Source organism: Rattus norvegicus, chromosome 5 (genome assembly GCF_036323735.1).
Source record: "Rattus norvegicus strain BN/NHsdMcwi chromosome 5, GRCr8, whole genome shotgun sequence".
In the NCBI taxonomy this organism is placed as follows: Eukaryota; Metazoa; Chordata; class Mammalia; order Rodentia; family Muridae; genus Rattus; species Rattus norvegicus.
This window is the reverse complement of record NC_086023.1, coordinates 41,001,100-41,024,027: the sequence shown is the minus strand read 5'-3', so window position 1 is coordinate 41,024,027 and position 22,928 is coordinate 41,001,100. Positions and strand designations below refer to the sequence as shown.

General features: G+C 40.1%; 1 pseudogene; it reads left to right on the top strand.

Moving 5' to 3' along the window:
- The first annotated feature begins 221 nt into the window (after positions 1-221).
- On the top strand, positions 222-1,410 carry LOC134478947 (glyceraldehyde-3-phosphate dehydrogenase-like; annotated as a pseudogene).
- The last annotated feature ends 21,518 nt before the right edge of the window (positions 1,411-22,928 follow it).

Genomic DNA, 22,928 nt, shown 5'->3' with positions numbered 1-22,928 from the left:
TCTGAGGGTTTCTTACATGATCAGACTCTAAAGCAGTCTATAGTAGTAGCTACTGTTGCCACTTTGCAGCTGCTACAACACAGTATCAACACAAAAATAGCATAAGAAACAGAACTATACTGAGCCCAGGGCGCTAAAGGTAGAATATGCAAAATCAATTGCTTCACTGAAACACAACAGAAAACAAAACAAAACAAAAAACAAAAAAACACAGCTCTCTGCTCCTCCCTGTTCCAGAGACAGCCGCATCTTCTCGTGCAGTGCCAGCCTCGTCTCATAGACAAGATGGTGAAGGTCGCTGTGAACAGATTTGGCCGTATTGGGCACCTGGTTACCAGGGCTGCCTTCTGCTCTGCATCTGGCAAAGTGGACATTGTTGCCATCAACGACCCCCTCATTGACCTCAACTACACGGTCTACACGTTCTAGTATGACTCTACCCAAGTTCAACGGCACAGTCAAGGCTGAGAATGGGAAGTTTGTCATCAACGGGAAGCTCATCACCATCTTCCAGGAGCGAGATCCCGCTAACATCAAATGGGTGATGCTGGTGTTGAGTATGTCGTGGAGTCTACTGGCACCTTCACCACCATGGAGAAGGCTGGGGCTCACTTGAAGGGTGGGGCCGAAAGGGTCATCATCTCCACCCCTTCAGCCGATGCCCCCATGTTTGTGATGGATGTGAACCATGAGAAATATGACAACTCCCTCAAGATTGTCAGCAATGCATCCTGTACCACCAACTGCTTAGCCCCCCTGGCCAAGGTCATCCATGACAACTTTGGCATCGTGGAAGGGCTCATGACCACAGTTCATGCCATCACTGCCACTCAGAAAACTGTGGATGGCCCCTCTGGAAAGCTGTGGAGTGATGGCCATGGGGCTGCCCAGAACATCATCCCTGCACCACTGGTGCTGCCAAGGCTGTAGGCAAGGTCATCCCAGAACTGAATGGGAAGCTCACTGGCATGGTCTTCCGTGTTCCTACCCCCAATGTATCCGTTGTGGATCTGACATGCCGCCTGGAGAAACCTGCCAAGTACGATGACATCAAGAAGGTGGTGAAGCAGGCATCCGAGGGACCACTAAAGGGCATCCTGGGCTACACCGAGGACGAGGTTGTCTCCTGCGACTTCAACAGCAACTCTCACTCTTCAACCTTTGATGCTGGGGATGGCATTGCTCTCAATGACAACTTTGTAAAGCTCATTTACTGGTATGACAATGAATATGGCTACAGCAACAGGGTGGTGGACCTCATGGCCTCCATGGCCTCCAAGGAGTAAGAAACCCTGGACCAGCCACCCCAGCCCAGCAGGGACACTGAGAGCAAGAGAGAGGCCCTCAGTTGCTGAGGAGTCCCCATCCCAACTCAGCCCCCCAACACTGAGCATCTCCCTCACAATTCCATCCCAGACCCCATAATAACAGGAGGAGCCTAGGGAGCCCTCCCTTCTCTCCTGAATACCATCAATAAAGTTCGCTGCACCAAAAAAAAAAAAAAAAAATTACAAAAAGTACTCAAGATAAACCAAGATAAGTATTTCCTAAAATGTCTGCTCCCATAATAGCTAACCCATTTCTGTGATGTTGTCATTTAAATAATAACCTCTAATAAAGAGGTTTTATGACTCTAATCACTTCTTAGCCTATTATACTGTGAGGAAATTTTCAGAATACAAACTTTTAAACTATGTTAGGTTCATTAATAACTCTTTTATTAACTACTCCTTTCCCTAGCATTTGTTTTTCTTACTTCCCAAGGTTTATGTCTTAGTTAGGGTTACTATTGCTGTGGTGAAACACCATAACCACAAGCGACCTGAGGAGGAAAGGGTTTATCTCACCCACAGTTCTACATCATGATTAGTGAGGGTAAGAGCCTAGAGGCAGGAACCTGGAGGTGGGAACTATAGCAGAGGCCATGGAGGGGTGCTGCTTTCTGTCTTGCTCCTCATGGTTTTCTCAGTCTGCTTCCTTATTGAGTCTAGAACTACCAGTGTTCAGGTATGGTGGAATGGCACCACCTACAATTGACTTCATCAACCACTAATTAAGAAAATGTCTTACAACCGAATCTTTTTCTCAATTGAGGTCCCTCCTTTTAGGCATCTCTGGCAGTGTCAAAGTGACATAAAACTAGTCAGCACAGTTGGTGCTTATATTTCCCACACCTTTTTACATGCAAATGTATGACTGGGAACCTGCTTCAGAGAAAGCCAATTTAGCAGTTTCTCCTTACAATTTGGTGATATATTTCCTCCTATTTAGATTCCACAACAACATCCTGAGAAAATGACTGTAGATATCAGAATAATATAGTATGTTATTTAATTACAAATGTGGAAATGGAGGTCAGCAAAATTCCCACTCCTTTCTCCTGAGTCCAAAGCCTAGAGTCTGTCTGCCTGACCCTGTGGTCATGTGTGGTGTGAGCAAGTTTTACGGCCTTTACATTGCTCTGGAAGCAGCCTGTGAACTCCTAACTCTAAACCTCTAACACTACAAACATGGGAAATCTTGTCTTTTGCCTTGTCAGGTCTCTTATAGAACACGGTTTTCTTGAATAAGTCCATTTCCTCTATACCTACTACCTAATAAGCCAGCCCTAATTTCCTTCAGGCCTTTGGCCTATATAGGCCAGCACTTATTTTTGTGGCTGATTAATGGTTCTGATTAGTCTTAGAAGCAGGAAATCCAATATCCCTTAGGGGAACCCTAAAGATGCAGATAACCATGAATTCAAGGAAGCCTATTCAGGAAAGAAATCAATGGAGAAAGGAGGCAATGTTAACGCAGACAACATCCTACCAGTTCCTAAAGCAAGGGCTTGGGCAGCCAGAGTGGAAGGAGGGAGGATAACAGAGACTGTATTCAGAGCACCACACTGCAGTTCACCACTCTAAAAGCCAGCTTTAACAACCCCCTTCCCAATGTGCAAATTTAAAGCTTCCTTTTTGTGAGTTTTGACTGGTTTATAGCCCAGAAAGCAAGCTTCACCTCTCTCAAAGATTACCTCTTGGGCTAGACTTCTGTCCCGGAGCTGAGGGGGAGGGATTTCACAGAAACTGTATAATGTTATTATGTAAGCAATTTCAAGATCATGAACTCCAAAAAAAAGGAACACTAGTTTTATAACATGTAGCACATCTCACTACAGTAAAAGTATCAGCTTTTAGATGATCATGAAGAGCGGTTCTCAACCTTCCTAATACTACGACCCTTTAATACAGTTCCTCCTGTTATGGAGACATAAAATTATTTTTATTGCTACTTCATAACTGTAATTTTGCCCCTGCTATAAAAACATAATGTAAATATCTGTGTTTTCTGATGGTCTTAGGCGACCCCTATGTAAAAGGGTTATGACCCACAGGTTGAGAACCACTGATCATTAAATTTTTCTAACAGGTTTTTGATAGAATGAAGTTTTTAAACCTAATCAATAAAACTCTCCCTTAGTCACTGTGTTCTACTGGTTAATTCTTTACAGACAGGGAAATGATAACCACAGTCTTTCCTAGAAATGTATGTCTCCTAGAAATGTCAGATACACTACATCCATGAAGTTTCATCAATGTGGTTGCCTAAACAAGATACCAATAGGCAACCTAAGGAATACTGAGAGTGAGAGAATGGCTCAGGGAAGAGCCATCCAACTGATCATCCAGTACTCAATTGCCAGCCCCAAAAGCAGTTACATACAAGTACCATTATAGACTAAGAAGTTTATATGCATATGTTTACAAAAATACATGTATAGAAAAATATATATCTTGTATATCTGATATATATCTGTTATATATGATATCTGTTTTGAAAAGTTACTAAGCTGCTGTTTATGTAAATAGTTAAAGGATCATTTCTTGGTCAAAACAAACAAGTGATGGATAAGACAAACCAGGTTTTTCAAACTGTTTTTCGCTGCTTACTGGTACACCCATCTGTACCAGGCTCATGCAGAAACTGGCATAGGTCTGACAATAGAAGTGAGTATTTTTACCCATGATTTGATGTCTGACTGGGACAAATGAGTGAACTTCTCAGCAGTCTTCCATGAAACCCAAGCCTTAAAATTAACCTCCAGATTCCAGTTACATCAGGTAAGGGAATGAACTTGGGAAAAAAAAATCAGTGAAGGCAGCAACACTAGGAGGAGCAGGCTCAAGTTCAGCACTTCAGGTTCAGAAAATGCCATAAATAAACTCACATTGCTCAGCCCAGTTGACCTTACTTAAAGCCAGGCAAGAATATTACAGGGAAAAACTTCCAGAAGAGAAATACTAATCTAATTGCTTGCCTTGTTGACTCAATGATGACTTCTTCTACAACCGTGATAACATAATAATGTTGTACTCATTAGAGTTTACAATCTGAGATACAACTAGACAATTTGCCTCACAAATTTGCTAGACTAAGATAATTGTTTTCTTGCTGTAATGCCAGCACTTGGGAGATAGATACAGGAATATCAATAGTGTGAGGTTGTCTTCTGCATCGTAGAAAATTTGTTGACAGCCTGGATTTGTGTTGCTGTAAAATTATAAAAATACTTTATTTTATCCCACATTAGATATGGCACTGTAGTGGCCCATGACATCTGTTTGATATTTTCATCTCAGTCAGCAAAGCTTCTCACCCACTATATTCCATCCCATAGCACACTGCTGAAGGCCACACTCTGAGTCTGGCAACAACCTCTCTACCCATCTAATTCCCAAGGCAGGTTGCCACCGTGCCAGACATATACATCCCAATTCCGTGGCGGCCCAGTGTCTCCAGCCACCACCCACTCTTTTTTTTTTTTTTACATTTTATTTTTTTTTTATTAACTTGAGTATTTCTTATATACATTTCGAGTGTTATTCCCTTTCCCGGTATCTGGGCAAACATACCGCTCCCCCCTCCCCTTCCTTATGGGTGTTCCCCTCCCAACCCTCCTCCCATTGCCGCCCTCCCCCCCCCAGTCTAGTTCACTGGGGGTTCAGTCTTAGCAGGACCCAGGGCTTCCCCTTCCACTAGTGCTCTTACTAGGACATTCATTGCTACCTATGAGGTCAGAGTCCAGGGTCAGTCAATGTATAGTCTTTAGGTAGTGGCTTAGTCCCTGGAAGCTCTGGCTGCTTGGCATTGTTGTACATATGGGGTCTCGAGCCCCTTCAAGCTCTTCCAGTTCTTTCTCTGATTCCTTCAACGGGGGTCCTATTCTCAGTTCAGTGGTTTGCTGCTGCCATTTGCCTCTATATTTGTGTATTCTGGCTGTGTCTCTCAGGAGCGATCTACATCCGGCTCCTGTCGGCCTGCACTTCTTTGCTTCATCAATCTTGTCTACGTGGGTGGCTGTATTTGTATGGGCCACATGTGGGGCAGGCTCTGAATGGGTGTTCCTTCAGTAGCTGTTTTAATCTTTGCCTCTCTCTTCCCTGCCAAGGGTATTCTTGTTCCCCTTTTAAAGAAGGAGTGAAGCATTCACATTTTGATCATCCGTCTTGAGTTTCATTTGTTCTAGGCATCTAGGGTAATTCAAGCATTTGGGCTAATAGCCACTTATCAATGAGTGCATACCATGTATGTCTTTCTGTGATTGGGTTAGCTCACTCAGGATGATATTTTCCAGGTCCAACCATTTGCCTACGAATTTCATAAAGTCGTTGTTTTTGATAGCTGAGTAATATTCCATTGTGTAGATGTACCACATTCTCTGTATCTATTCCTCTGTTGAAGGGCACCTGGGTTCTTTCCAGCTTCTGGCTATTATAAATACAGCTGCAATGAACATAGTGGAGCACGTGTCTTTTTTATACGTTGGGGCATCTTTTGGGTACATGCCCAAGAGAGGTATAGCTGGATCCTCAGGCAGTTCAATGTCCAATTTTCTGAGGATCCTCCAGACTGATTTCCAGAATGGTTTTACCAGTCTGCAATCCCACCAACAATAGAGGAGTGTTCCTCTTTCTCCACATCCTCGCCAGCATCTGTTGTCCCCTGAGTTTTTAATCTTAGCCATTCTCACTGGTGTGAGGTGAAATCTCAGGGTTGTTTTGATTTGCATTTCCCTTATGACTAAAGATGTTGAACATTTCTTTAGGTGTTTCTCAGCCATTCGGCATTCGTCAGCTGTGAATTCTTTGTTTAGCTCTGAACCCCATGTTTTAATAGGGTCATTTGTTTCCCTGCGGTCTAACTTGTTGAGTTCTTTGTATATTTTGGATATAAGGCCTCTATCTGTTGTAGGATTGGTAAAGATCTTTTCCCAATCTGTTGGTTGCCGTTTTGTGCTAACCACAGTGTCCTTTGCCTTACAGAAGCTTTGCAGTTTTATGAGATCCCATTTGTCGATTCTTGATCTTAGGGCATAAGCCATTGGTGTTTTGTTCAGGAAATTTTTTCCAGTGCCCATGTGTTCCAGATGCTTCCCTAGTTTTTCTTCTATTAGTTTGAGTGTGTCTGGTTTGATGTGGAGGTCCTTGATCCACTTGGACTTAAGCTTCGTACAGGGTGAAAAGCATGGATCGATCTGCATTCTTCTACATGTTGCCCTCCAGTTGAACCAGCACCATTTGCTGAAAATGCTATCTTTTTTCCATTGGATGGTTTTGGCTCCTTTGTCAAAAATCAAGTGACCATAGGTGTGTGGGTTCATTTCTGGGTCTTCAATTCTATTCCATTGGTCTATCTGTCTTTCTCTGTACCAATACCATGCAGTTTTTATCACTATTGCTCTGTAACACTGCTTGAGTTCAGGGATAGTGATTCCCCCTGAAGTCCTTTTATTGTTGAGGATAGCTTTAGCTATCCTGGGTTTTTTGTTATTCCAGATGAATATGCAAATTGTTCTGTCTAACTCTTTGAAGAATTGGATTGGTATTTTGATGGGAATTGCATTGAATCTGTAGATTGCTTTTGGTAAAATGGACATTTTACTATATTAATCCTACCAATCCATGAGCATGGGAGATCTTTCCATCTTCTGAGGTCTTCTTCAATTTCCTTCTTCAGTGTCTTGAAGTTCTTATTGTACAGATACAAAGCAAGTAAAAGATCTGTACAATTGCTTTGTTAAAGTCACACCGAGGTACTTTATATTATTTGGGTCTATTATGAAGGGTGTCATTTCCCTAATTTCTTTCTCGGCTTGTTTCTCTTTTGTATAGAGGAAGGCAACTGATTTATTTGAGGTAATTTTACACCCAGCCACTTTGCTGAAGTTGTTTATCAGCTTTAGTAGTTCTGTAGTGTAACTTTTGGGATCACTTAAATATACTATCATATCATCTGCAAATAGTGATATTTTGACTTCTTCTTTTCCGATCTGTATCCCCTTGACCTCCTTTTGTTGTCTGATTGCTCTGGCTAGAACTTCAAGAACTATATTGAATAAGTAGGGAGAGAGTGGGCAGCCTTGTCTAGTCCCTGATTTTAGTGGCATTGCTTCAAGTTTCTCTCCATTTAGTTTAATGTTAGCAACTGGTTTGCTGTATATGGCTTTTACTATGTTCAGGTATGGGCCTTGAATTCCTATTCTTTCAGGACTTTTATCATGAAGGGGTGTTGAATTTTGTCAAATGCTTTCTCAGCATCTAACGAAATGATCATGTGGTTTTGTTCTTTCAGTTTGTTTATATAATGGATCACGTTGATGGTTTTCCGTATATTAAACCATCCCTGCATGCCTGGGATGAAGCCTACTTGGTCATGGTGGATGATTGTTTTGATGTGCTCTTGGATTCGGTTTGCCAGAATTTTATTGAGTATTTTTGCGTCGATATTCATAAGGGAAATTGGTCTGAAGTTCTCTTTCTTTGTTGTGTCTTTGTGTGGTTTAGGTATAAGAGTAATTGTGGCTTCGTAGAAGATATTCGGTAGTGATCCATCTGTTTCAATTTTGTGGAATAGTTTGGATAATATTGGTATGAGGTCTTCTATGAAGGGTTGATAGAATTCTGCACTAAACCCGTCTGGACCTGGGCTCTTTTTGGTTGGGAGACCTTTAATGACTGCTTCCATTTCCTTAGGAGTTATGGGGTTGTTTAACTGGTTTATCTGTTCCTGATTTAACTTCGGTACCTGGTATCTGTCTAGGAAATTGTCCATTTCCTGAAGATTTTCAAGTTTTGTTGAATATAGGCCTTTATAGTAAGATCTGATGATTTTTTGAATTTCCTCTGAATCTGTTGTTATGTCTCCCTTTTCATATCTGATTTTGTTAATTTGGACGCACTCTCTCTGTCCTCTCGTTAGTCTGGCTAAGGGTTTATCTATCTTGTTGATTTTCTCAAAGAACCAACTTTTGGTTCTGTTGATTCTTTCTATGGTCCTTTTTGTTTCTACTTGGTTGATTTCAGCTCTGAGTTTGATTATTTCCTGCCTTCTACTCCTCCTGGGTGTATTTGCTTCTTTTTGTTCTAGAGCTTTTAGGTGTGCTGTCAAGCTGCTGACATATGCTCTTTCCTGTTTCTTTCTGCAGGCACTCAGCGCTATGAGTTTTCCTCTTAGCACAGCTTTCATTGTGTCCCATAAGTTTGGGTATGTTGTACCTTCATTTTCATTAAATTCTAAAAAGTTTTTAATTTCTTTCTTTATTTCTTCCTTGACCAGGTTATCATTGAGTAGAGCATTGTTCAATTTCCAAGTATATGTGGGCATTCTTCCTTGATTGTTATTGAAGACCAGTTTTAGGCCGTGGTGGTCTGATAGCACGCATGGGATTATTTCTATCTTTCTGTACCTGTTGAGTCCCGTTTTTTGTCCAAATATATGGTCAATTTTGGAGAAAGTACCATGAGGAGCTGAGAAGAAGGCATATCCTTTTGCTTTAGGATAGAATGTTCTATAAATATCTGTTAAGTCCATTTGGCTCATGTCTTCTCTTAGTCTGTCTACATTTCTGTTTAATTTCTGTTTCCATGATCTGTCCATTGATGAGAGTGGGGTGTTGAAATCTCCCACTATTATTGTGTGAGGTGCAATGTGTGTTTTGAGCTTTAGTAAGGTTTCTTTTACATATGTAGGTGCCCTTGTATTTGGGGCATAGATATTTAGGATTGAGAGTTCATCTTGTTTGATTTTTCCTTTGATGAATATGAAGTGTCCTTCCTTATCTTTTTTGATGACTTTTAGTTGAAAATTGATTTTATTTGATATTAGAATGGCTACTCCAGCTTGCTTCTTCTGACCATTTGCTTCGAAAATTGTTTTCCACCCTTTCACTCTGAGGTAATGTCTGTCTTTGTCTCTGAGGTGTGTTTCCTGTAGGCAGCAGAATTCAGGGTCCTCATTTCCTATCCAGTTTGTTAATCTATGTCTTTTTATTGGGGAGTTGAGGCCATTGATGTTGAGAGATATTAAGGAATAGTGATTATTGCTTCCTGTTATATTCATATTTGGATGTGAGGTTATGTTTGTGTGCTTTCATTCTCTTTGTTTTGTTGCCAAGACGATTAGTTTCTTGCTTCTTCTAGGGTATAGCTTGCCTCCTTATGTTGGGCTTTACCATTTATTATCCTTTGTAGTGCTGGATTTGTAGAAAGATATTGTGTAAATTTGGTTTTGTCATGGAATATCTTGGTTTCTCCATCTATGTTAATTGAGAATTTTGCAGGATACAGTAACCTGGGCTGGCATTTGTGTTCTCTTAGGGTCTGTATGACATCAGTCCAGGATCTTCTGGCCTTCATAGTTTCTGGCGAGAAGTCTGGTGTGATTCTGATGGGTCTGCCTTTATATGTTACTTGACTTTTACCCCTTACTGCTTTTAATATTCTTTCTTTATTTTGTGCGTTTGGTGTTTTGACTATTATGTGCCGGGAGGTGTTTCTTTTCTGGTCCAATCTATTTGGAGTTCTGTAGGCTTCTTGTATGCCTATGGGTATCTCTTTTTTTAGGTTAGGGAAGTTTTCTTCTATGATTTTGTTGAAGATATTTACTGGTCCTTTGAGCTGGGAGTCTTCACTCTCTTCTATACCTATTATCCTTAGGTTTGATCTTCTCATTGAGTCCTGGATTTCCTGTATGTTTTGGACCAGTAGCTTTTTCTGCTTTACATTATCTTTGACAGTTGAGTCAATGATTTCTATGGAATCTTCTGCTCCTGAGATTCTCTCTTCCATCTCTTGTATTCTGTTGGTGAAGCTTGTATCTACAGCTCCTTGTCTCTTCTTTTGGTTTTCTATATCCAGGGTTGTTTCCATGTGTTCTTTCTTGATTGCTTCTATTTCCATTTTTAATTCCTTCAACTGTTTGATTGTGTTTTCCTGGGATTCTTTCAGGGATTTTTGTGTCTCCAATCTATGGGCTTCTACTTGTTTATTTATGTTTTCCAGGAATTGTTTCAGGGATTTTTGTGTCTCCTCTCTATGGGCTTCTACTTGTTTATTTATGTTTTCCTGGAATTCTTTCAGGCATTTTTGTGATTCCTCTCTGTAGGCTTCTACTTGTTCTCTAAGGGAGTTCTTCACGTCTTTCTTGAAATCCTCCAGCATCATGATCAAATATGATTTTGAAACTAGATCTTGCGTTTCTGGTGTGTTTGGACATTCCATGTTTGTTTTTGTGGGAGAATTGGGCTCCGATGATGCCATGTAGTCTTGGTTTCTGTTGCTTGGGTTCCTGTGCTTGCCTCTCGCCATCAGATTATCTCTAGTGTTACTTTGTTCTGCTATTTCTGACAGTGGCTAGACTGTCCCTATAAGCCTGTGTGTCAGGAGTGCTGTAGACCTGTTTTACTGTTTTCTTTCAGCCATTTATGGGGACAGAGTGTTCTGCTTTCGTGCGTGTAGTTTTTCCTCTGTACAGGTCTTCAGCTGTTCCTGTGGGCCTGTGTCTTGAGTTCACCAGGCAGGTCACTTGCAGCATACAAGTTGGTCTTACCTGTGGTCCCGAGGCTCAAGTTTGCTTGCCGGGTGCTGCCCAAGGGCTCTCTGCGGCAGCAGCAACCAGGAAGACCTGTGCCGCCCCTTCCGGGAGCTGCAGTGCACCAGGGTTCCAGATGGCCTTTGGTGTTTTCCTCTGGCGTCCGAGATGTATGTACAGAGAGCAGTCTCTTCTGGTTTCCCAGGCTTGTCTGCCTCTCTGAAGGTTTAGCTCTCCCTCCCACTGGATTTGGGTGCAGAGAACTGTTTATCCGGTCGGTTTCCTTCAGGTTCCGGCGGTGTCTCAGGCAGGGGTCCTGCCGCTCCTGAGCCCTCCCCCACGGGAGCCCAGAGGCCTTATACAGTTTCCTCTTGGGCCAGGGATGTGGGCAGGGGTGGGCAGTGTTGGTGGTCTCTTCAGCTCTGCAGCCTCAGGAGTGCCCACCTGACCAGGCGGTGAGGTCTCTTTCCCATGGGGTCTGGGAGCAGAGAGCTGCTGTGGGCCGGGATCCGCGGGTGTCCACTCTCTTGAACTCAATTAAATCACCACATAAATGAACACACAACACAATAACCTCTAATCCAATTGATAATATGTAATTGCCCAGCTAGATATACAAAGCCTTGTACACATACATCCCTTAAGAATATTCATAACAACATGTAACTGTGCAGAGAGGAGTCTTGATATCTGCCTCCATGTTCTTTTGGCTGCCTTCTCTTCCCTCGCTCCAGTCTTCTCCTCCTCTAAAACTTTTCTCCCACCCATCCTTCCTTCCCATCCAATGACCGGTCTCGTTCTATCTTGTACCTACCTTCACCTGCATAATGACATCATCCTATAGATTTGGTCTTAAATTTTAAACAGAGTCTATGGATATGGCTCAGGAGGTACAGCACTTGCTGCACAAACATGCAGACCTGAGTTCAGATCTGCAGTGGCCACATAATCCAATCCACAACCACAGCTCACAAGACTTCTTTCTGGACACTTCTAGGAGGAAAAGAAAATGCATTTCTAACAATATACAGAAAGCAACCAAGGCTCTTTTGCCTTCCTTTGGTTAGTGCAATATAAGGACATGCCACTTGGAATGGCTGCAGCCATTTCTGCTATTCAAAGAAAGACAGCCTGATTCTGATACCAGTATAACAAGAAAATGACAGCAAGCATCACATACTATCAGGGCGAGACATCTGCAGCAGTCACAAACTACTAGCTAACATAGAAGACATGCCTTAGCTTGCTTGGTTCCAAAGCTACGAATATATGTGTATGTGTACATGTGTGTGTGTGTGTGTGTGTGTGTGTGTGTGTGTGTGTATATATATGTGTGTGTGTGTGTGTGTGTGTGTGTGTGTGTGTGTGTAATTTTTTTTTACTTAATCCTAGTTAGGTTAGAAATGTTAAAGTCTCTATTATACCGTTTCCATCTACAAATAAAGTGGGAATACCTAGGATTTTACTTAGTATTTTTCTTTATATGGGTATTTGCTACAATTCATATTATTTTATTACCAATAAGGGCAATAAATAGTATTTTGTAGACTGTTTAAATCTTCCAAGATTTAAATATATTTGAATATATTTTTGATTATTTATATTTAAGTTCCTTACACAATTGAAAAATAGGTCTGCTTTGCAAAATCTTAAAACGTGACATGTGACTATAGCAATAATTTGTGAAAGACTAGATTGTTGTTTAAAAGCATATTGCCCATTTAATAATCTGAACAAGTCTATGAAACAAATAAGAAGGATTGCCAAAAACTCATGATGGCTTCATAAAAGTAAGTCTCTTTCCCTTTGTCAGAGATACATAGTGTTTCCTAATCTGAGTAAGGCTGGGGGTGAGTTTATCTAAGGGATACATCCAAATGGTCAATTTCTTATTCTGATTCCAACCTCTAAGGCCATCCCCAAAACAGTGGTCTATCCTCTGTTGTGTATCTTTGGGCTGATTCAGAATCTCTGGGAGGAGACTTTAATACCCTAGAAATCAATGGAGATGCAGGTACAAGAAGCTTAGACCTTTGGTAAACTGTACAGAAGGTCATGTGCCACACATCTGAACTTAAGATTGGGGGAAAAAATAAGGTTTTACTTTACTAAGCTCTGTTAGTGGGAATCAAAGTTCTGCCTAAAAAGAGGATGTCATCCAGCTGGAGAAACAGCTGTAGTTGAGCACTGCAGGACCACTTCTAGGGACTTCCAGGGGGCACTGCTCACTGTTTTCTACTGTTTCTTTTTCTTTCTTCTTGAGATAAGATTTTGCCAGATAACCCAGGTGGCCTGCAACTCTGTGTAAATCAGGCTTGCCCTGAGCAGAGCGGGAGTTACCTGCCTCTTCCTCACAAGTGCTGAAATTAAAAGGTGTGAACCACCATGTCCAATAAATTCTGTGAATTCAACTTTAATTAGGGAAAGTAACTGGCTTTACCAAAGGTGTCTGATTTTAATGCTTCACTTCTCTCTCATTTCAATTGAAACATACATATCTGGGAACCAAGTTAACACACAAGATTAGCTGTCACATGAGCTAACAGGTACTGTTTGTTGGACTTGAATGCAGCTATGTTTTGTAACAGACTTGCTGGTGGTCATCTAGAGGAATTGTGGGCATAAACAAATAGAGAGCAGAAGGCCAAGCTGATGAGAAAGGGCAAGCAGAAGCTGAATTTATCTCTCAGGGATGGGAGAAGGTCATGGACGAAGTGCAATAAATGGACGCTGGCTTGGGTATTGTACAGGGTTCCTGGATCCTCCTCTTTTCTTATTGCTCCTTTTTAGATGACTGCCCCATGTTTTTCAAACATCTCTCTTGATGTATCTTTTGGAAATAACAAGCCACCATCTCAGAAAACCTGCCTTCACATTCGCTGGCTGCCCATGTTCTTTTGGCCCTTAACAGACCTGTCTGGTAGTCAAAAATGTGATTAGACAGTTACCACAGAAAAGAGCTTGAACTTGCCCTTCTTTCTTCATCAATGGCCAGTATTATGTGTATGGTTTCTGTTTTACATGATTTTTCTTGACTTTATTCAGGAAAACTGTCATATATTCTCAGTTCATGTTTCTCTCAATCAAATACTCAGGTCTCCTCTACTTCTTTACTTCCCCCTCCCCTATTTTCATTCCTTTTTTTGAGAATTAGTACGAGGTATACCCTTTCCTTACTTGTTAACTCTTGAGAACTCAAGACCATATCTTTCATATGTGTTAAGTTTTTGGAGGGAAAATTTCTGTGATGCTTTTCCACTCTTTCATCAAAATCCCCAGAATCTAGTAGCTACATTCAATGAGAAACTTTTTTTTGAAAGTACATTCAGAGAAATGTTGGCTTGTATTGCAAAGTAGTCTCACAATAGAATTTCAAGCAACAGCTCAGAGAGAAGATAATCAAATTTAGAGCTAAGAGCCATATACAAAACTTTGCAAAGCCATAGCAAAATTCTGAAGTCTTCTGTCATTTCAAAATATTTTTCATCCTAATATAGGCACTTAAGTGTTATTTTGATCTTCTTTTCTCTACCATTTAATGATGTGGATGCCTTTTGTAAAGTGAAATGCAACTTGATCCAAATTGTTTATCACACAGGGTTTCAGTTAACTCCAAAGAGGTATGTATTTTCAGATGTCCATTCATTATATCTAAACGTAAGTGAAAATAATTTTTAGAGTATGAAGTCACTTCCCAGAATTCAGCTGCCTCTGCCTATCACGGCACAGCGATCTTATATTCACTCTTCCCTATAACAGCAGAAGGGTGGGTCTGACCACCTTTCAAGGTCAATGGAAGCCTTTTGATCACATGAATTGTGTGCTGAAAATTACATGTTAAAATATCTACTCAAAAGCCATGTTATTTTCTTTGTACAACTTGTCATTTTTAATGCTACCTTGGGTTTTATATTTAAGATGGATACCCATGTTTAACTCTTTCTAAAATCATTTTAAAACTGTTACAAGGCACTCTGGACTTTCAATAGCAATAGAGGCAGATTTCAAACTAGATTAAACAAAACCTACAGTGAATGTTACATTTTACACATGTGGTTAAAGCTCTCAGCTTTATTCCTAACAGAGATTTTAAGATACTATATTGCATTATTTTAATATAAAATTTTATTCATTCTTTGATTATTTCATACATGCATACAATGTATTCTGAACATATGCTTCCCAGACTCCTGCTCCCCCAACACCTTTCATCTCTATTCTCATCACCTACCCACTCTTCCAACTTTATGTCCTCTTCTTTAAATATTTTTAATAATTGTCAAATTTACTTTGTGTTGATTAAATACTTACAGGTATCCCAAATACTCTTTTAGGTGTGATTAACCTACATGGGCCCACCAGCTTAAAGAAAACTGACTCTTCCTCTCCCGGAAGCCATCAACTGTCAATAACTCCTCAATCAGTAGTAACTGATTGTGAACCCCTCTACACTAACACTAAGCTGTTGATTGGCTTATTCTTGTGCATGTGTTATGCACACAACCATAGGGGCTCTGGTGTCATGAACACACTATCCTGTCAGGTCCAGAAGATATGGTTGTACTCTCTGGCCCTCCCTGGCCTCTGGTTCTTAAAATCATTCCACCCATTTTAGGTGCATCGAGTTTTTAAATTACTTGTTGAGTTTATATGTTACAATTTTACAGCCCTTAACATCTCAATAAAATCCCTATAAAATAAAAATGAGAATTGTTAAATTTATTAACTCATATTTATCATATAAATTCAATACAATTAAACATGTGCAGTGTTTTGTTCCCCAAATCTAGATGAATGACAGAAAGCACAACTAAACTTCAAGAACACATCCCCCTCTGTGAATAGACAGATTTCTCTTTGCATAAATTTATCTCTGATATGATACACTTTGGTTAATTTTGATAAAAGACTAAAGAAGTAGTTGTTATCATCTAAAATCACTTGATCTCCCACTTTTTCTCTTCCTTCTTTCTTCCCTCACCTCATCTGTTTCTTTAAGTCTGTTCTCAGCATCTTTCTTCCCTTGCTTGTTCTCTTGTGTGTGAATGGGACTGCTTCCAAACTTCGACCTCTATCCTCTTGTCCACCACCACAAACTTCTCATTTTTAGGGAAATACAGGATTGTCTCCATCCATATTTTATTTTGCTGTTTTTATTTTCTGCTTAGATAACCATTAATAGCTAATATTTCTCTGAGCCTCTTAATACATTACTTTTATGACTTTTATCCTGTAATGGCCATAATTTTTAAATTATTCCTTGGCAAGTTCATTGCTATGACTTTCCTAACCATGACTTATGTGGTTTTTCTTCTATTGGGTGCTAAACAGCTCTGAATCATCACTGCACTCTAGTGAAGCCAGCTGTTTTGAAGTTGACATATTCATGCCTTGTCTTATTTTACTGGGGTGGGAAGATGTGAGGCATCTCCAATCTCCAGGACAAGACAGAGACCTGGGATAAAAGAGGTGCCCAAGAATTAAAAGGGGTGTCCTTAGCTTTGAATCACAACATTGGGGATGTGGAACCTGAAGAGGCCACCTCCTATAAACAGGTAGGAATCCTAGTGGAACAAAAAAAGGCATCAACCCACCCACAAAATATTTAACCCAAAATTTTCCTGTCTGCATGAAATACAGGAATGGGGGATGGAACAGAGACTAAGAGAATGGCAAACCAATAGCTAGTACAACTTGAAACTCATCCCGTGGACAAGCACTGACATTATTAATGATACTCTGCTATGCTTGCAGACAGGAGTCTTAACATGGCTGTCTCTGAGAGACTTCACACAGCAGCTGACTCAGACAGATGCAGACACCTACAGCCAAACAGTGGCTGGAGCCTGTGAATAAGTAAAAAATAAAGTTAAAATTAAATTAAAAATAATAATTAATGATTATGCTGCGTCAGTAGAGGCTTGGTGGGTGAACATTCCCTTTACCAGACACCAGAGGCTAACAAGTAAAAATACATGGCCAACAATGGGTTAATCCTTCCCATGTTGTTAGCTGGTAAATTTTTATAGATGTCCAAACATTTCAGGGATTCATCATTTTTATCAGATCCTATCCAGAATTTGACAATAAGACCCTATTGTTGAAGACTTAGTTGGGTAAAAGAACATGGAGAAATTAAGCTACTACTGATCCAGAAGCTTAACATGTACTAGCTGTCTTTCATAGATATGTACATGCTTCTAGAGGGGAAGCATATTTATCAATCATACCCCGCCGGAACCCTGTGAACTACAAGACACCCTCATTAGTCTAATAGTGATATGAACATCATGTCAGGAAACAAACACTTTCAGATTGATTTCAACTTCTCCTTCTCAGATGAAACCCACACCTGGAACCCTTAACAAAAAGAGTTTGAAGAGTGGACTGGATATGTGAATATAATAAAAACATCTTTTATGAAACTCTAAAGAACTAATAAAATTTTAAGTGCAAATTTAAAAAAAGACTTTCTAGAATTGAATGAAAATGGATGTACAGCATACCAAATTTATGGGGCAAAACTAAGACTATTCTAAGAGGTGAGTTCATAGCACTCATAACCTACATAAAAACAAAAAGAACAAACAAACAAACAAAAATGAAGAGATCTCATACTAGCAAATTAAAAGTAGACCCAAAATCTCTTAGAACAAAAACAAATAATTACACCCAGGGGAAGTAGATGGTAAGAAATACTCACACTCGGGGCTGAAATTTATAACATAGAAACAAAAACAATAAAAAGAATCAATGAAACAAAGAGCTGGTTCAGCTATCTTCAGAGGAATTTCCTCTTGCAACAGATAGCAAAAAATATAGAGACCCACTCTCAGATATTATTTAGAGAGTAAGAGACCTTGAAACATTCAGTCCTAAATAGGATGGTTCAATCAAAAACCTCCCCTCGATGTTTATGGAATCCTATGGAAGAGGTGGTGCAAAGATTTTATGGGACTGAGGGAGTGAAAGGGACACCAAGAAAACAAGACCCTCTATGTCAGCATGTGCAGAGCTCATACGAACTGGGAGAAACTGAAGTAACAACATTCAAGAGACCTGCACAGTTCTGCATTAGGTCCTCTGCTAAATATTATGGCTTCCAGTTAATCTTTTGGAGATTTCTGAGTTACAAATGAAAAGGTCTCTGATTCTTGTGCCTTCTCTTGGGCTCCTTTTCTCCTGTTGGCTTGGCTTGTCCAAATCCACTGTGATGGTTTTTGTTTAATATTTTATTTAGTTATATTTTTAAAAATAATATATGTATGTATGTATGTATATGTATGGATGGATGGATGGATGGATGGATGGGTGGATGGATGGATAGATGGATGGATAGATGAATGAATGGATGGATGGACGGATGGATGGATGGAAGGAAGGAAGGAAAATCTAACCACTAGAGTAAAGGTTAGCCACAGAACTGTCACTTATACCTGCTGGGAGACAAAAAAGCAGTTTTTGCCAATAGAGTGACACTGAGTATATCAACCACTGCATGTCAGGACCCATGATAAGGAATAGTTAACCAACAAATAATGAGCTCCGCATTTTTTTTCCTATGTTGTTTCACTTGATTACAGTTTGTGGCTTTTTTGTGTTTTGTTTATTTGTTTGTTGTTTGTTTGTGAGTGGTGTTTACTTTTGTGTTGTTGGTTTTATACAGTTTTGTTGTATTGTGTTTTGAGAAAAAGCATAAATCTTGTCAACGAGGGTGCAGAAGGTACCTGGAAGAGAATGGAAAACAAGAGACGTGAAGAAGGACGCCAAGACAAGAGTCTGATCAAGGTGACAATTTTATTTCTTTCCCAAGGCTGAATTTATACCATAGCAGGGGTAACAGAGGGAGGTGGTAAGTGGGAAATATTTACACAGGCCAAGGACACAGCTTTCTTGTGGTCAGGCAATTGGCTGAAGTTAACAGGATTTTAGAAAGATTACAGGTTTGTCATATTATCAGCAGGATGTTGGTTTTTTCAGAAAAGTTACAGGCCATCACACTGGGCATCTTGACGTCAGATGTATTTCTCAGCAAGGTCACAACTTTATCATATCATTATTCATCCTGACCACCAGATTTGTATTAGTCATCTGCAGCTGGCTGGGGATTTTCTATGAACCCAGTCATACTTAACTCTAACCATAATATTAACATCAGTAATGGAGGGTTTTAAGAGCATTGCTCCCAACAAAATTTGACAGGGTAGGCAGTGAGAAAGTATCTGGTAGGACCTGACAAGTGGAAAGAGTATGATAGAACTATATTTAAATTGAAATAAATCAATAAAAGACAAAAAAGAAATATTAATTGCATACTGTGAGGAACACTCAGACCCACATAAAGTTAACTTCTGGTACTGAAGTTGTTTTGTCTTATTCAAATAACAAGTGTGAAATGACTTGTGGTGTTTATGTTGCCTGTAATTTGCATTGTCTTCCATTTTGATTCACATTGGAATCTAGCTAGTGTTAGGAAAAATAGCCAAATAAAAAGTAAAATAGTATAAAAACCTGCCATTTCTTCCCATGATTCTGCTTTGTAGCTTAGAGTGTGCTTCAGATTAGATTAACCAGAGCAGAGTGTCAGAAGCATGGATGCATTACCTGGCCATGTCTGGACTTAGCCACACAGGGAAGCAGAGGCTAGGGTCATATGCAGAAAACTGACTTAGCCTCCCACCATGTTCAACTCTGTGCAATTTTCTCATGCATATTTTATTATAATATTGAAAACATTTATGTAATAAATGATAGTCATCTTCGCATTAGAGAATGAGTTTAAATGATTAGTGATTTTTCAGCAATCAAAATATTCCTCTTTTGGGAACACTCCTCCATTGCTGGTGGGAGTACAAACTGATACAGCTATTCTGTAAATTAATCTGGCAGTTTCTCAGAAAATTGGAAATAGTTCTACAGGAAGATTCAGCTATACCATTCCTGGGCGTATACCCAAAAGATGTTCTACCATACCACAAAGACACGTGCTTCACTATGTTCATAGCAGCTTTACTCGTAATAGCCAAAAACTAGAAGCAACCCAAGTGTACCCAAATGGTGGATAGAGAAAATGTGGTTCATATTCACAATGGGATAGCATTGAGCTATATAAAAACAACATCATGAAATGTACGGTTAAATTGATGGAACTAGGAAATGGCATCCTGAGTGAGGTAACCTAGACCCAAAAGGACATGCATAATAGATACTCACCGATAGGTAGTTGTTAGCCATAAGGTACAGGATATCCACAGACCCAAGAAGCTAAACAAGAAAGAAGGCCCAAGTGATGGTGTCTGAATCTCACTTAGAAGGGGGAACAAAATAGTCATAAGAAGCAGATGGAGGGAAGAAACTGGGTGGGACTGTGGATTGGGAGGGAAGTTTGAGGTCAGAATCAGGTGTGAGGGGAGACAGGAGAGAGGGCCAGAGGGCCAGGAGAATGAATGGAAACTTGAGTTGACAGGAGTGGAGGTCAGAGGCATCTCTAAGATATGACAGAGACCTAGGATTGGGGAAGCTCCCAGAAGTTAGTGTGAGTGACCTTAACTGAGATACATAGCAGTGGTGATATGAAACCTGAAGAAGCCACCTCCTGTAGCCAGGCAGAGTCCCCAGTGGAGGGATAAGGACATCAAACCATCCACAAAACTTTTGACCCAAAGTTTGTCCTATCTAAAAAAAAAAAGTAGGAATAAAGATGCAGGAGAGACTGAGGGAATGGTCAACCTATGACTGCACCAAATTGAGACCCACCCCATAGGCAAGCACCAATCCCTGATACTGTTAATGATACTCTTAACTTGCAAACAGGAGCCTAGTAGAACTGTCCTCTGAGAGGCTCCACTCAGCAGTTAACTGAAACAAATGCAGAGGCCACAGGCAAACATTAGACAGAGTCAGGGACTCTTAGGGAAGAGTTGGGCAGAAGACTTGGGGGCCCAGAAGAGGATAGGAACTCCACAGGAAGGCCAGCAGAGTCAACTAACCTGTAACCTTGGGGGCTCTCAGAGACTGAGCCACAAACCAAAGAGCCTACCTGGGCTTGACAGACACTCTCAGCACATATGTAGCAAATGTACAGCTCAGTCTTCATGGGGACCTCCCAACAACTGAAACAGGGGCTGTCCCTAAAGCTGTTGCCTGTCTATGTCGAATCTGTTACCCTAACAGGGCTACCTTGTCTGGCCTCAGTCAGAGAAAATGTGCCTAACCCTGCTGAGCTAAGGTGGGTAATACCTGCTGGTGGCCACTCTCTCAAAGTAGAAGGGGAGGGGGGATAGGAGAGGGACTGTGAGGGAAATAGGAGAGAGGGAAGAGATCCAGATGTAAAATGAATACATAAATTAATGGAAAAAATACTTCTCTTTTGATTAGTGGAGAAAGTTGCAAGCTGAGAATTGTTACCTGTTACTTTATTTAGTGGCAACAGTTTTCACTGCATTGAAAAATACAGTCTTATTTTTTAAAAAAAAAACTATTTGAGCTTATTCTAATGGGAAACAAAGGTAGAAAATGCCTGAATATATTCAGTACAAAACTTTTTTGAGATTAGTTTTGTAACTTATTTTGTTTGTCTGAATTTTGTGAGAAGCCTCTGAGTGTTAAATTTATTTTATCCAAACAATTGATTTGGGTGTGGAATTCGTGCCTTAGAAAATCTCCTTAAGGCATCTGAAGTATGGCAGCCTGGCTTTGGATAATCCATGAAAGCTCCCCACTCCTGATCCCAATAGCAAGTAACATACCTTTTGGAATATATCATCTCTGTTCCTATTAACAGTACCCCTGCCTCTGGAGCTCTGTTCAGGAGGCCTACACAAGTACTAGATGCAAGTACTGACTTCAGCCCTGGGGTGGCGGTGGGGGTGGTCGTGGTGGTAGAGGAGGAGAGCACTTGAACCTTGGCTCTAAAAAGATATTCCTTTTTCAGTCAACATTTTCTCTTTAAAGTATGATAACTAATCCTTTCTTCTACAGGATTGGAAAAGTTACTACATTACAAGTCAAGAGGCTCTTAGTTACAGCACACTGTGGACATCATATGGGGCAACAATAAAGAAAATATTCTGTTAGGTTCTGTTAAAAATAAGAACATCCCATCTTATAAGTGAGCGGAAATGTCAAAACACCTTAAACTCCTTTATTGGTGCTAGGACAGAGTTACATTTTTCTCTTGCGTTCTTACCTGATTCCTTTAATAGAAGAGGTTGTAAAATTCCATTCATGGATTTGTTTCTGCAAGTATAAATGACAGAACTCAAGAGCTTGATTTTTCTCAATAAAATATCATTTCTGATTTCAGAAAAAAAGAAAATCTCCTTAAAAAATATAGTGATTGTTTGGCTGTTAAAATAATCATTTTAATCACTCTCCTGGCCCTCTCTCCCCAGCTCTACTACACCTGATATTGCCCCCTGTTCACTTCCCCATCCCTTCTCTCATACAGTTCCCTCCTTCCACTCACCTCTGATGACCCCTTCATCTCCCTTCTAAATAAGATTCAAGTCCTCTCCCTTAGGCCCTCCTTGTTATTAGCTTCTTTTGTGTGTGGATTGTAGCATGATTATGCTGTACTTTAGGACCAATATCCTTATTTGTGAGTATATACCATGCATGTCTTTTTGAGCCTGGGTTACCTCAATCAGGATGATATTTTCTAGTTTCATCCATTTGCCTGCAAATGTCACCATGTTTTTGTTTCTAGCAGCTGTACAATATTCACTGTGTAAATGAACCATGTTTTCTTTTTTGTTTTGGGGGTTTTTGTTTGATGGTTCATTTGTTTGTTTTATCTGATATTTATTGTGATTGTATGTTCTATAAGGTTGTTTTCAATCTATTTTATGTTTTCAGAACTTATCACACAATGTGGCCATAGGCCTGTACGAAGACATAACTTAGCATTACAACTATGCATTAGCTTAGGAGGGGAAAAAATGATTCTGTGGGAAACTTGAGACAAGTAAGGTTGATCGTTATATTTTTTCTCTTACATGCAGCATTTAAAACAGACTGAATACAGAGTAAGATGTGAGACATAAGGCTTAAGTGACTTTAAGGTGCATTGTTAACTC